Below are 15,403 nucleotides of genomic sequence, written 5' to 3'. Positions count from 1 at the left end.
CCATGGAGGGGATTGGGGGAAAGTAGGTGCAATAGACTTTGCTGGTACAGGGAACTTCTTTTGAATATTGGCATACTCATCTGCAATACCTCTATACATGGCTGGATTTCTTAACCAATTATGTAATGTGTGTGAGCTATTTGATTCAATTTTTGTAAGATGTTTTATCAAGAGAAAGCTACGTCTCTCCCGTATTGTTGTTAATCCACTCTCCATAAGCAGAAACTTGGTGCTTGTGGGTTTCCTAAGACCAAATATGAGACGTATTATATCATTTTGTGTTGTTTCAATTTTTTGCATCTGGGTCTTTGCACATGCACCATAGACAATGAGCCCATAGTCAATATGGGGTCTTATATGTGATTTATAAAACTGGAGTAAGGTTTTCTCCTTACAACCCCAGGGTGTGGAAAGAAGTCTTTTTAGTATATTTGCTTTTCTATAACATTTTTTTATTGTGTTTGAAATGTGGAGGTGGAAATTAAGTTTTTGGTCAAGCATGAGACCTAGGTAATTAATATTATTATCTTCTGGAATAGTGGTTTTATTTAGAGTTAGTTTTGCATTAACATGGTTTCGCTTCCAGTGAAATTGGATTATTTTTGACTTGGTGAGTGCAATGGGTAAATCTGAATGTTGAGAGAATTTTTCAAACTGGAAAAGTGACTTTTGCAGATTTGACTGTGCTATCTGAAAGGTGTTGCCAGATGACCAAAGCACCATATCATCAGCATATTGTAGATTCGTGTGGGGTAGGTTCATGTCCCAGAGATATAGGGCAAATAGGAGGCAACTGAGGACTGCTCCCTGAGGTAGGCCTTTGGATATTGTCTTTTGGGGTGAAGAGGCTGAACCAACACAAACAATGAAACTTCGCACTTCTATGAAGGATTTAATAAAGGATACTAGCTTGGGAGGTACTCCAAGGTTTGCAAGTTTATTTAAAAGGATTTGGTGGTTCACATTGTCATATGCTCCTTCAAAATCAAGGACAGCTGCCACTAGGATATTATTTTTTGAGAAAGATTCATTTATTGCATTTGTTAGCAAAATGAAAGCATCTGTTGAGGAGTGGTATTTTCTGAATCCAGTTTGAGTGTGTGGGATCATGTTATTTTTCTCAACAAACCAGAGGAGTCTGTGATAAATCATTTTCTCCATTATTTTCCCCATCACAGGTGTAATCATTATGGGCCTATAAGACTCAGGGTTATCTTTTGGTTTATTTTTCTTTAGGATTGGTAGGAGGGACGAACATTTCCATATATTGGGGAACCTAGAGGATGCCCAAGCGTGATTATAACAATTTAGCAGTTCTTGTTTGTATGAAGGTGTGAGATTCTTTATCCATGTAGGGTGTATATTGTCCTAGCTGCTGCGAGTTTTGGACCTAATATGATGTATTGCATTATTCAATTCCTGGATTGAAAATGGATTAGTTATGTACTCGGATCCTGGGCGTGGTTGGTAACTAGGGATCATAGGAATTGTGGACAGATTGCTTTGATTGTTTGATGTTAGCTTATTAACAAAAAGAGTTGCAAATAGGTTAGCCTTTTCAATATTATTGTCATAATGGGTATTATTATGTATAAGCTCATACAGGAGTGGGTTGGGAGAAGTCTTTTTCCCACATATGTGGCTTATGACTTTATGTATAATTAGCTCATGCATTTCTCTGGAGAGATTATTTGCAAAATTATTCCAGTATTTATATTTAGCATCTATTATAGTCCTTTTTAGATTAGATTCTGCTTGTAATTTTTTTAAATATGTAGTAGGTGTTGGTTTTTTTATGAATTCTGTCCTAGCTGCCTTTTTTATCTTCCATTTATTTAGGCACTCATTTGTCCACCATGCTTTAGGAATTTGTTTAGGGAATGTTTTCTTAGGTGTTGTCCTGGGGATAGTATGATTAGCTGTATTTATTAGTAAAGATGTCAAGGCTTCAGCATGTGTGTCAACTGTTGTGTTAGAAATGCATGAACTTTGGGTGAAACTTGTAATTTCATCATTTAGCTTATTTTGGAAAATAGACCAATTTGCTTTAGTGTTGATATATTTGGAAGTATGAGAAGAAGTTTCAGCAGGTTCATTTAGGGAGCAAACTATAGCAAAGTGGTCTGTACACAGACTATCAATTTTATTTATGTAAATTTTGTTCAAAAAATTCAAAGACACAATTTGTAGGTCAATTGTGGAAAATTTGGTACTTTTGGGGTTAAAATATGTACTTAGGTTTGGAGGGGTAGCAACAGCTAATTCATTATTATTTGAAATCATATGCTCAATAAATTTACCAGCTTTATTTGCTGGTTTATTCCCCCACAAAAGGCTGTGGGCATTGAAATCACCACAAATAATGATGTTTTTTAACATATTAGAATTATTTATATAATTAAAGAAATCCTTGGCATCTGAAGTTTGGCCATTAGGGTTATAAAAGCTTATTATGTAGGTTTTTAAATTATTCAGCCAAACACTTATACCAATTACATCAACATCATTTTCAAAATCTGGAAAATTGATGCCACAAAATTTTATATTATTATTAACTAATAAAGCTACACCACCTCCTTTTCTCTCTGAAGATCTATCCTTTCTCAGGATAGTGTATCCCAGAGACTTAATTTGTTGATTTTGGGTTAAATGAGTTTCCTGGAGGCAAGCAATATTAATGGAATTATTATTCATAAATGATATTAGTTCATTTAGCTTATCTTCTGTGAGTGATCTTACATTCCATTGGAGTATTGATAAATGTTGTGTTGTTGATTTATTCTTCATATGACTGTGTATCAATGTTCAGCTTTGTTAAAAGTAAAGCAAGATCTTTTTTTGCTTGAATGAGCATATCATCTGGGATGTAGATTTTTGCCAATTCTGCAATAATTTTTGTTTTCTGTAGTTGATGTATGTTCATGGCCTGAACTGCGTTACAGTTTAGAATGAATAAGCATATATTTAGGGATTGCATTTTTGGTAGTGCATCCTGTTTGTTGGTTAAGGGATTGATTCCAGGTAGTGTTTCTGGTTTGTTTCTTCTTGGGAGGGAGGGCCAGGCTGGCCTCATCTCACCGGAAAACAAGGCTTGCTGGCTTGGTGATTCCTTCTGAGAGGGATTTGAGCTAGGGGGCTTAGAAGATATTGTTTTATATGGGGTGCTTGATGCATTTGGGGCATTTGACTTGGGGGTTTTGGTTGGTTTCATTACAGGCTTTATTTGGTATTGTTGGGCAGCATTTGCTTCCATTGCTGCAAAGGGGTATGGGATGGCCTTCTCTGTTGATATTTGGAGTGTTAGAGCTCTTTTCTTGTATGCAGGGCATAATGATTTATTTGTAGATTCATGTGGACCTTTGCAATTGATGCATGTAGGCTGGGTGTTTTTGCAAGTTGTCAGCTCTTTAGGATGGAAAGATTTACAATTACTACACTCTTGGAGAATTTCATTGCATTTGTTTGTCGTGTGTCCCAGTTTGAAACACTTCTGACACTGAATAGGCTTAGGTTTGTATTCCTTGTGTGGTTTGATTTGCCCAAATAGGAATAATTTTTCTGGGATATCAATTTTATCCTTTAGTGTGAATAAGAAGGATCTACTAGTTTTTAGGCCAGTAGAGTTAGGTTTTCAAGTTGGGTGACATCCTCAACTGGGATTGTATTTCCAGCCCTATCTGAGAGGCCTTCTTTTAACTCCTGAGTAGATATCTCTGGGGGAACATTATAAACTACAATTTTTGTTGGTGATTGTTTTGGGTTCCAATTAGATGCAATAATTGGGATATTCAGAAGGGATTTAAGGTTAATTATTGTATCTGCTGATTTTTGATCTTCTACAGCTATAAGCAGAGATCCATCACGGTTAATGTTAAGAGAGAACATTGATTTTAGCAATTTAAAAATTGCAACTCTTATTGCAGTGATCATTTTTATTTCAAAGGGGGTAGTGGGAGTAATTTTAAGGTAACTTCGTAAGTTTTTGGAGGGAGGATCTTGGGCAGGGAGAGGGGAAATGCTGTTAATTGGGGAGATTTTTTTCTTTTTTTTAGAGCTTCTAGAGAGGACCTCTTGAAACCCATTATCATCATTTATGGTTGCATTAGGACCTACAGTTATCATTGTCCTATTCTCTGAATCGGAGCCATCATTAGAACTTTCAGATAATGTGCTTGACCAGCCAGGATGGGTATCTTTCACTATGGAATTTGATTTGGGATCTGGGGGGACGTTTTTTTTTGGAGGACGTATGTACATTTCCTATTTGTAAAATCTTTAAAAACAAAAAAAAAACAAAAATAAGAAGGGAAAATATATTATATAAAACCCTCTGCACAATACTATGGGAAGGATAAACACCACAGTATAGCCCTGAGGATGACTTGAGCAGGATAGGTTTGGTACAACTACTGATTAGAAATGATAATAATCAAGAAAATATATTTCGATTTTCTTGTACGGTTGCTGTTGTTGTTGTGGAATCTAATACTCGATCTTAACATAAAATATGTTGTTGCATTCTTCTTCTTCTTCTTCTTGGTATTAAATGAAGTATGTTTGTGTCCTTCTTTTTCTTCTTTTTGTTTTCTTTAGTGATTACTCTGTCTACTGTACCTTTTTTTGATGGGCAATAAATGAATAATAATAATAATAATGCCAAAAATGTAAGCAGATTAAATGCAAAACCTTGTACCACTCCCCTGAAAGTAACAAATCAAGGTTTGATCCTTCCTCACAACACTCCTTGGGAGTTTCAATTTGATCTCCTTGTGTCATTCCTGAGATATTGCAAAAAAAACTTTTTGGAAAACATGGCAACACATAGTCTTTGGTTTACCTTGCTATCTTAACTATGAGTAGTAATGAAGTCAGAAAGGGGCTTATAGTGCAAAAGTTTCAAGGTAGATCAGAGACAAAGCATTTTACCCCCTTCCCAGTGAAAATTTAAGGTCCACTTGGCCCTTCTAGCCCTCCCCAAAAGTCTCAACTTGCCCTCTCTCCACAACCATTCCTGACATATTACAGATACACTATTTTGATAACCTGTTATCACTTCTATTGGAAATTCAAATTTAAGCCCTTTTTGAGCTCTTGAAAATGACAAAAAAATAAAAATATATAGGGTGCAAAAAGGCTTAAAACATCTGTTTTAAACTTACTGTTTCATAATAATTCCTTTTTTTTAATCCACAAGCACTGACTTTCCATGATTAAGTTCAATAAATGAAAATTTTAAATTGAAATTGAAATTATCAGGTTGGTTAGGTTTTTATATTTTTGTCATTTTCAAGAGCTCAAAAAGAGCTTAAATTTGAATTTCTGATAGAAGTGATTATTATATTCGTAAAGAGCATAAAACAAGGCATTGAGTGGTATATTCACTTTATTTGCAACTCAAGAATATGATTTGGTAAAAATTTACCAATGTCTGACCTCCCCCTCCTACAAGCATTACACCAGAATAACTGAAGGAGTTCAAAGACATGCCACCAAATGCATCATGGGTCTGCAAAACATGCTGATATGGAGCACCCAAAACTACCAATGCTGGTCTTTAGACATCACAGATGTGATATGATGCTGACCTACAACTATAATAGTCAACCAAACAACACCCTCCTTACAAAACATACAGGTCAACACAACACTAGAGGATAATTGCAGAAACTAGCAATGCAAAGAGTGAGGATCAGAATATGCCAAAGCTTTTTTACCAAGCTTATTTTCAACAGCTGGAACAACCTTCAAGACAAAACTATGACTGCACCCACTAGTGCCTTCTTCAAGTCAAGAGTTGACAAAGAATGAAACAACAAGCCATGGAAATAAGTGGGGCAATCTATTCCTCTCAGCTGCCAACTAATGCAACATCACTGGGCCCATATCATAGCAATATTCCAAATTACCATCATTGACATGGAGCAGAACAGATCCAGCATGGACCTTAATTTGCTCCAAAGTGCAAATTAAGTTAATTAATTAATTAAGGTAATACGCATGCCTGCCATTATTTCTGACTCAAAAAATATCTTTGTGATCAAAGTTTAAATAGCTTGAACTTGCCATCTCTGAAATTCCAGAGAGATAGATAAGATTTTGTTAGCATTTTTTGAATTACTAAATGCATTGACAATTTATTTTGTGGTGATTCTTTTTGGCTTACCCATAATATAGAACTCACTAAAATTGCACCAGCCTAGGGTTTTAATAAAATTTTGACATAGTTCCCTTGTAAATTGTTTAATTATGTTATAAAATTCCTACAATTACCCTTTCAATACAAAGTGGTTGGTTGAAATAATAAGGAAGGAGTAAATAGTAAACTGAAGAAACGTGTCTCTATTATCAGCAAGACTAGAGAATGGCTTCTGGCAAAATAAATATAGGCCTAGTTTATCTCTAGAAACTAGAACACTACTTCAATTTAAGGCTGATGCAATAGAACTATTCACAATGTAAAATAATGTTTCCTTGAGCTATTCTGTGAACAGCTCAAGGTTATCCCATCAATCTAGAACAATTTAAACAAGTTGATTTACCAAAACAAGTTTCTAGATAGCCTATCATGAAAACACAATTAGGCTGATATTTTTCACAAATTTCCCAACACACCTTTCCCTGAAGTGTATCCCATGTTCCTGATTACACGGATGTGGACCCTATCTTGCCCCATCCTTTAATAAAAATGTTGGAGCTAGGCCTATGTCTAGCCTATGCTACTGATGGGCAACATATAAAGACCAAGCCTAGTGTTTCTATGGAAAATAACATGCTGGACATAGCTGTAGAGCTTTGAAGGATGGTAATGACTATTATATTTGGAAAAAGAATTGAATGGGGAATCAAATGGCAACCAAGAGCCTAGGGTAGGCCTACTCTTTTATAGGCTCATTAAAGTGTTTAGTTCAGAAAAGAAATATTGTACCAATATTAACAAAGGCCAATTACCTTTGCTTTTACAAAGAAAGAAAAACGGTAAAATTCTACTTTAGCTACTTTTGGCTATTTTGAAAAGAGGTTAGGTTAGGAAAATGAGACTTTCAAGGATGGGTCTACAGGCAAAAGTATGTCCTAGGAAGGTATTTTGAAGTACCTACTTCCACTCCTTTTCCCTCTAAAGGGTCCTGAAATTTGCCTACATGACAGGTCTATACCCATTGAAATTTTGACAAAACAACATTTTACCTTAATTTTCAGTTATCAGTTTCTTTTTCTCTGGTTTTAGCTCTGAAAATGCAATTTCAAATATTTGATCAGAATTTCAAGAGATATAAATAGTTTATTTCCAAAATTTAGGAAATTTATTTGCATATCTTTAAAGCCTTATAAATTGGGATTGAGCAAAGTTGTGAAGCTGAAAACAATTTTGTTGTACTTCATTTAAGCAGAAGATCTATTTTGCTAGGTTTCACTTCTATAACTCACATATTTTTAAAGGTCATCAAAGGTCAGGACCGTCTAGAGGGAGAAGGAGTGGAGGTGGGTACTTCAAAATATCTTCCCAGGACATACTTTAGCCTGTAGACCTATCCCTGAAAGTTTCATTTTCTTAACCTAACCCCTTTCCAAGATAGTCAAAAGTAGCTAAAGTAGAATTTTACCAAAAAAACAATTATTCTAACTTAGTTGCCTTGTTGAACTAAAAAACAAAGCTTCCTAGGCTAGCCTAAGTCACAGACTATTCAACTGTCTGACTCCAGTCTAGCAATTGAAAACTTACTCATAAATACTTGAGATGAAGTTTATTACAGTCAACAAAGTATATGGTGCATTATTAATCCAATATATAACCTAAAACAATACACAAGCCACTAATTAGTTTCTAAAAACAAATTGGTTTTTCTTGAAACTGATCACTGGAAAAGATATTAGAACGCACTCTTCGTGGACCATCTTGAAATTATAAATTAGATGGCATTTCGCTCTAAGGCCTTATGGATACCGGAGACTGATCTTTATGGGCTGAATTACAAATTAACAAATTTGTAATTGCCATGTCCATTTTTAGTTAAAATATTTTCAATTCTATTACTGAACTTTCCGATGGACAAATTCAAATGAAATTTTAGAGTTCCTCAAACATCACAAACTACAATCCTCAGCAAAAAGTCTGGCTGACCATATCATGGGCACCCGCAGAAAAGTTTCCAGGAAAGGCACCCACCAGAATAGCAATGGAGAGGAAGGAATAGAATATATTTTAGGCTACATTTTTGAATTATTCCTATTTGGGCAAATCAAACCACACAAGGAATACAAACCTAAGCCTATTCAGTGTCAGAAGTGTTTCAAACTGGGACACACAACAAACAAATGCAATGAAATTCTCCAAGAGTGTAGTAATTGTAAATCTTTCCATCCTAAAGAGCTGACAACTTGCAACAACACTCAGCCTACATGCATCAATTGCAAAGGCCCACATGAATCTACAAATAAATCATTATGCCCTGCATACAAGAAAAGAGCTCTAACACTCCAAATATCAACAGAGAAGGCAATCCCATACCCCTTTGCAGCAATGGAAGCACATGCTGCCCAACACTACCAAATAAAGCCTGTAATGAAACCAACCAAAACCCCCAAGTCAAATGCCCCCAATGCATCAAGCACCCCATATAAAACACCATCTTCTAAGCCCCCTAGCTCAAATCCCTATCAGAAGCAATCACTAAGCCAACAAGCCTCCTTGTCCGGTGAGATGAGGCCAGCCTGGCCCTCCCTCCCAAGAAGAAACAAACCAGAAACACTACCAGGAATCAATCCATTAACCAACAAACAGGATGCACTACCAAAAATGCAATCCCTAAATATATGCTTATTCATTCTAAACTGTAATGCAGTTCAGGCCATGAACATACATCAACTACAGAAAACAAAAATTATTGCAGAATTGGAAAAAATTTACATCCCAGATGATATGCTCATTCAAGCAAAAAAAAATCTTGCTTTACTTTTAACAAAGCTGAACATTGATACACATTCATATGAAGAATAAATCAACAACACAACATTTATCAATACTCCAATGGAATGTAAGATCACTCACAGAAAATAAGCTAAATGAACTAACGTCATTTATGAATAATAATTCAATTAATATTGCTTGCCTCCAAGAAACTCATTTAGCCCAAAATCAACAAATTAAGTCTCTGGGATATACTATCCTGAGAAAGGATAGATCTTCAGAGAGAAAAGGAGGTGGTGTAGCTTTATTAGTTAATAATAATATAAAATTTTGTGGCATCAATTTTCCAGATTTTGAAAATGATGTTGATGTAATTGGTATAAGTGTTTGGCTGAATAATTTAAAAACCTACATAATAAGCTTTTATAACCCTAATGGCCAAACTACAGATGCCAAGGATTTCTTTAATTATATAAATAATTCTAATATGTTAAAAAATATCATTATTTGTGGAGATTTCAATGCCCACAGCCTTTTGTGGGGGAATAAACCAGCAAATAAAGCTGGTAAATTTATTGAGCATATGACTTCAAATAATAATGAATTAGTTGTTGCTACCCCTCCAAACCTGAATACTTATTTCAACCCCAAAAGTGGCAATTTCTCCACAATTGACCTACAAATTGTGTCTTTAAATTTTTTGAACAAAATTTACATAAATAAAATTGATAGTCTATGTACAGACCACTTTGCTATAGTTCGCTCCCTAAATGAACCTGCTGAAACTTTATCTTATACATCCAAATATATCAACACTAAAGCAAATTAGTCTATTTTCCAAAATAAGCTAAATGATGAAATTACAAGTTTCACCCAAAGTTCATGCATTTCTAACACAACAGTTGACACACATGCTGAAGCATTGACATCTTTACTAATAAATGCAGCTAATCATACTATCCCCAGGACAACCCCTAAGAAAACATTCCCTAAACAAATTCCTAAAGCATGGTGGAAAAATGAGTGCCTAAATAAATGGAAGATAAAAAAGGCAGCTAGGACAGAATTCATAAAAAAAAAATCACCTCCTACATATTTAAAAAAATTACAAGCAGAATCTAATCTAAAAAGGACTATAATAGATGCTAAATAAAAATACTGGAATAATTTTGCAAATAATCTCTCCAGAGAAACAAATGAGCCAATTATACATAAAGTCAAAAGCCACATATGTGGGAAAAAGACTTCTCCCAACCCACTCCTGTATGAGCTTATACATAATAATACCCATTATGACAATGATAACGAAAAGGCTAACCTATTTGCAACTCTTTTTGTTAATAAGCTAACATCAAATACTCAAAGCAAGCTGTCCACAATTCCTTTGAACCCTAGTTACCAACGACGCCCAGGATCCGAGTACATAACTAATCCATTTTCAATCCAGGAATTGAATAATGCAATACATCATATTAGGTCCAAAACTAGCAGCAGCTATGACAATATACACCCTACATGGATAAAGAATCTCACACCTTCATACAAACAAGAACTGCTAAATTGTTATAATCACGCTTGGGCATCTTCTACGTTCCCCAATATATGGAAATGTTCGTCCCTCCTACCAATCCTAAAGAAAAATAAACCAAAAGATAACCCTGAGTCTTATAGGCCCATAATGATTACACCTGTGATGGGGAAAATAATGGAGAAAATGATTTATCACAGACTCCTCTGGTTTGTTGAGAAAAATAACATGATCCCACACACTCAAACTGGATTCAGGAAATACCACTCCTCAACAGATGCTTTCATTTTGCTAACAAATGCAATAAATGAATCTTTCTCAAAAAATAACATCCTAGTGGCAGCTTTCCTAGATTTTGAAGGAGCTTATGACAATGTGAACCACCAAATCCTTTTATATAAACTTGCAAACCTTGGAGTACCTCCTAAGCTAGTATCCTTTATTAAATCCTTCATAGAAGTGCGAAGTTTCATTGTTTGTGTTGGTTCAGCCTCTTCACCCCAAAAGACAATACCCAAAAGCCTATCTCAGGGAGCAGTCCTCAGTTGCCTCCTTTTTGCCCTATATCTCTGGGACATGAACCTACCCCACACGAATCTACAATATGCTGATGATCTGGTGCTATGGTCATCTGGCAACACCTTTCAGATAGCACAGTCAAATCTGCAAAAGTCACTTTTCCAGTTTGAAAAATTCTCTCAACATTCAGATTTACCCATTGCACCCACCAAGTCAAAAATAATCCAATTTCACCGGAAGCGAAACCATGTTAATGCAAAACTAAATCTAAATAAAACAACTATTCCAGAAGATAATAATATTAATTACCTAGGTCTCATGCTTGACCAAAAACTTAATTTCCACCTCCACATTTCAAACACAATAAAAAAATGTTATAGAAAAGCAAATATACTAAAAAGACTTCTTTCCACACCCTGGGGTTGTAAGGAGAAAACCTTACTCCAGTTTTTTAAATCACATATAAGACCCCATATTGACTATGGGCTCATTGTCTATGGTGCATGTGCAAAGACCCAGATGCAAAAAATTGAAACAACACAAAATGATATAATACGCCTCATATTTGGTCTTAGGAAACCCACAAGCACCAAGTTTCTGCTTATGGAGAGTGGATTAACAACAATAAGGGAGTGACGTAGCTTTCTCTTGATAAAACATCTTACAAAAATTGAATCAAATAGCTCACACACATTACAAAATTGGTTAAGAAATCCAGCCATGTATAGAGGTATTGCAGATGAGTATGCCAATATTCAAAAGAAGTTCCCTGTACCAGCAAAGTCTATTGCACCTATTTTCCCCCAATCCCCTCCATGGAATTGGTCATTTCCCATAATAAATACTGAATTTTCAAAATAGAATAAAGATTTAACCCCCATTGCTTGTGTTCAGAAAAAAATTTGCAGAACTTAATACAATTACCTGTAAAAATCACTTCCAAATATTTGTTGATGGGTCAAAAATGAATGAGAAGGTTGCAAGTGGTGTTTTCCTTCCTCACCTGAAAATTGCAATGGGAGAGAGATTATTTAATAATTTATCTATAATGTCTGCTGAGTTAAATGCCATAATCATGGCATTAGAACACCTTAAGCAAAACCAACCTTTGATTGAAAATTCAAATAATATTATCATCTATTCCGACTCTTTATCAAGCCTTGAGTTGCTGGCCTCAGCTCCTCAATATAAGTTGGACATTGACACTTATCATTGTCTCAGTATTATTGATAATCTTGCTTCAAGTGGCATAAAAACTTACTTTCAGTACATTCCTAGCCACTCTGGCATAAGTGGTAATCATCAGGTTGATGAAATAGCAAAAAATGCTATAAATATTGACCAGCCAAGTGGGCGACCAATCCCCATTAGAGATATTTACCGATGGAGGCTATCAGATATTAATTTTAATAATAATAATCCTAGCCTTTCAACCTTTCCCAATAAGTATCTTTACAAAATTTATCATATAATTCGTTCTGGAACAAATGGACTAAATTTCATTGCATTCTCATATAAGCTTTCAAATTCAAGTGGTTCAATTCCCCTGTCCCCTCTTTGCAGGCATTGTAATATGAATAATGAAACAATTGACCATTGTCTATTTGAATGTAATATGCTGACGTCTGCACAACATACCTTGCTTTGTAAACTGTTAAAATACTTCAAACACCACAAAATCCCACTATCAGCCAAGAGCCTAGCCAACTATACCTGCACACAGAGCATAGAAATCGACATCTATCAACTTATATTTGAACTCCTAGAGTCAAAAGATCTGCTGAAAGATATCTGAATATATCTAATAAATATGAGGCAATCAAGCCAGTAGCTCTGTAGCCCACAGAGTGAAGCAAAAGGAAAAGGGCTAAATGGTTTTACTGAAAAGCCCGCCTGCTGTTAAATAGAAGAAGAAGAAGCACTAGTTTCTTTAAAAGTATATTCAGAAAAAAATCTCGGATAAAAAAATAACTAATTATATGTGCAAAATGGAACAAAACCATAAGCGCCAATAAGGGGAGCGGGGCTGGGGGGGGGACCCGCCCACCTGGCTGAATGATGCTTCCTTAGTTTTATATTTTTCTGAGATTTCTATTATATTGCATTAAAAGTGCCAATTAGACCAGGTTTGCCCCCCCTGGAATTCAGCTTATGGGTGCCCATGAACAAAACTTGGCAAAATTATTTATTTTACCTTAATTATTTAAATAAAATCTAGTGTAAAAGAAACTCAGAGTAAAACCAAATTTACGTAAAGATTATTTGTTTTCTAATGTAAAAACAGCTGTAGATGTGACTTTATACAACTTCTTCATCCTCGGAATAGGCTACAGAAGGAGTAGAAATAGGAACTACAAAATAGCTTGCAAGTAAATATTTTGGATTTAGATTTGATGCCCAGAAGCTTCGTTTACCTGTCCTAAATCAACAACTCTCCAAAATCCGAAAAGTCCCTTTAGTGGGGTTTTCCCAATATCTTCACATCTTAAAAGGTCCATGCTCAAAACTCGTTCTCCGTGTATAAATACAATGTTTTATTTTATAATAGCCATGTAAAATATACCTTCTTCATAACAGGACAAATCTTTCTTCCAATGCTCAAATAAAGCTGAACAAAATGAACAGGTTCAAATAAAATAGTTTATCATGAGAAATTTTTTTTAAATAGTTTGTGGCAACACATTGTATGCAGGGCGCGACTTTGGCCAATATTAACCAAATCTCGAAAAATGGAAGTTTGATGACAATTGATACCAAACAGATCGCAATAACGAACAATAAGTAAGGAGTAATGCGGTTCAATAGTAACCAATACTCTAAGAAAAGGAGTCTTGATAACAATGGTTACATAAAAGAATCGAATTTTGATGCTTATTCAGAACATATAGCATTCATCAAGTTTAATGATACCCATCAAAAGTAACGAGCCTGAGAAAATGGGCTTTGAATGGTGGGTGACAGTGTTTCATTTATTAATTTGTGTGTGCTGATTTCGTTGTCCCCCCTGCAATTACAGGTCATGGGGACATATTGAGCCAGATGTATGAATTGTGTTTCTTTGTGTATTTTGACAAATAAATTGATTGATTGAGGGATTGAGACCTTCAGTTTGAACATGTGATATAACGTCTGAAGAAAAAATAATCGTATGAATCGCAAACGATAGTTCATCGGGGTAAACACGAGTATATTCTTCATGAATCACAGTACGTGAGGTTATTAGAGATCTCCTGCTGAAAATTTCGCCTGCAAAACTAAGCCATTACAAAGATCCTCAATCTCGCCAGACCTTACGAATAGCTAGACTAAGCAATGACATTAAAAAAAGAAAGAAAAAAGAAAATTCACAAGATCAAAACTGTCAAAACAGAAAAGCTAAAAATGAAAGCCATGGAGATCAGAACAAACAAACATCGAATCAACCCAAAAGATACATTAATAGTTGTAATGCCTCTTGTTTTGTCAATAATAGAAGTTAAGAATACCAAAATATTTCTATTTATCTTGTCAGCCTTTCAACTTTTCGTTTGTTAGCAGGGTCATTGCTGATGGTTCAAAATTGATCGTACTATGAATGAGCCTATGTGTAAGGACCGAAGGACTTAGCTTGAGATTAATTTTAAAAATTTTTTCCACGAAATAAGTTTTTCAAAAAAAAGTAGCAAGCTACAAAAACCAAAATGATCAGAAATAAAGTCAAGTAGTCGTCCAAGCCTAAACAAATCCGGCTTTAATTTTTTGGCAACCTTAAGCCCAAGATTTGTAAGCACTAGGAAATATAACTAAGTATTGAGCCTTCCAAGTCGTGTTGTAGTAAAAAAAAAGGATATTTACGAAAATGGTAGATACATCCCCCTAGGATGGTAAATGTTTCTACACTGTTCTAAGAGAAGGTCATCCCACCCCTAAGATTTTTTACTCCCCTCCCAGATTAAAAAAAAACACCCTTTTCGATATTTCCTTAAAAAAACGAAAAAAGACAAATTACCCCCCCCCCCAGATTTAATACATTTTGTACCGTCAACCAAACTGGGATTACAGCACCATACTGGGGTTCAGTATGCTGCTTTATCTCTTTTTCGAGTCGTTCAGACCTTTTCTTTTCTTCATATAATTGGTTTCGAAGGTAGTCGATTTCTGATTTCGCTGCTTCATCATGGCTCTTTGTTGCGGCTTTGAGGGCCTTTGAGTGCCGTATTAGTAGACCTACGATGGCCCAGGAATGATATTATACGGCAAGCTACTATAGTGAAATTTCTTGGTGTGTATCTTGACTGTTTTCTTTCTTTTAAACCCCATATAACTCATGCCCGTTCCCTTGTCCTCCGCCAATCTTCAATGTTATACAGGATTAACTCATTTCTTCCCCCCAGATGTTATGCTTTCTCTTTATTATGCTTTTATTTTTCCTTACCTTTCTTATTGCTGTTCTGTCTGGGGTAGTACTAATA

At 35.2% G+C, this 15,403-nt stretch overlaps 1 protein-coding gene across 2 annotated transcripts in view; it reads right to left on the bottom strand.

Moving 5' to 3' along the window:
* Positions 1 to 7,850, bottom strand: part of gek (serine/threonine-protein kinase gek) — a 252,003-nt gene extending 244,153 nt beyond the window's left edge. For both annotated transcript variants that reach the window (XM_089093462.1, XM_089093463.1), the window contains exon 1: positions 7,721 to 7,850. The gene's annotated coding sequence lies outside the window, so the exon portion shown is untranslated. The remainder of the gene's footprint in view (positions 1 to 7,720) is intronic.
* Between the last annotated feature and the right edge of the window lie 7,553 nt (positions 7,851 to 15,403).

This window comes from Artemia sp. Qi Xiang Cuo, chromosome 8 (genome assembly GCF_049724085.1).
Source record: "Artemia sp. Qi Xiang Cuo chromosome 8, ASM4972408v1, whole genome shotgun sequence".
Taxonomy (NCBI): domain Eukaryota; kingdom Metazoa; phylum Arthropoda; class Branchiopoda; order Anostraca; family Artemiidae; genus Artemia; species Artemia sp. Qi Xiang Cuo.
Note: the sequence above shows the minus strand (reverse complement) of the source record. Positions and strands in the feature narration are given on the sequence as shown.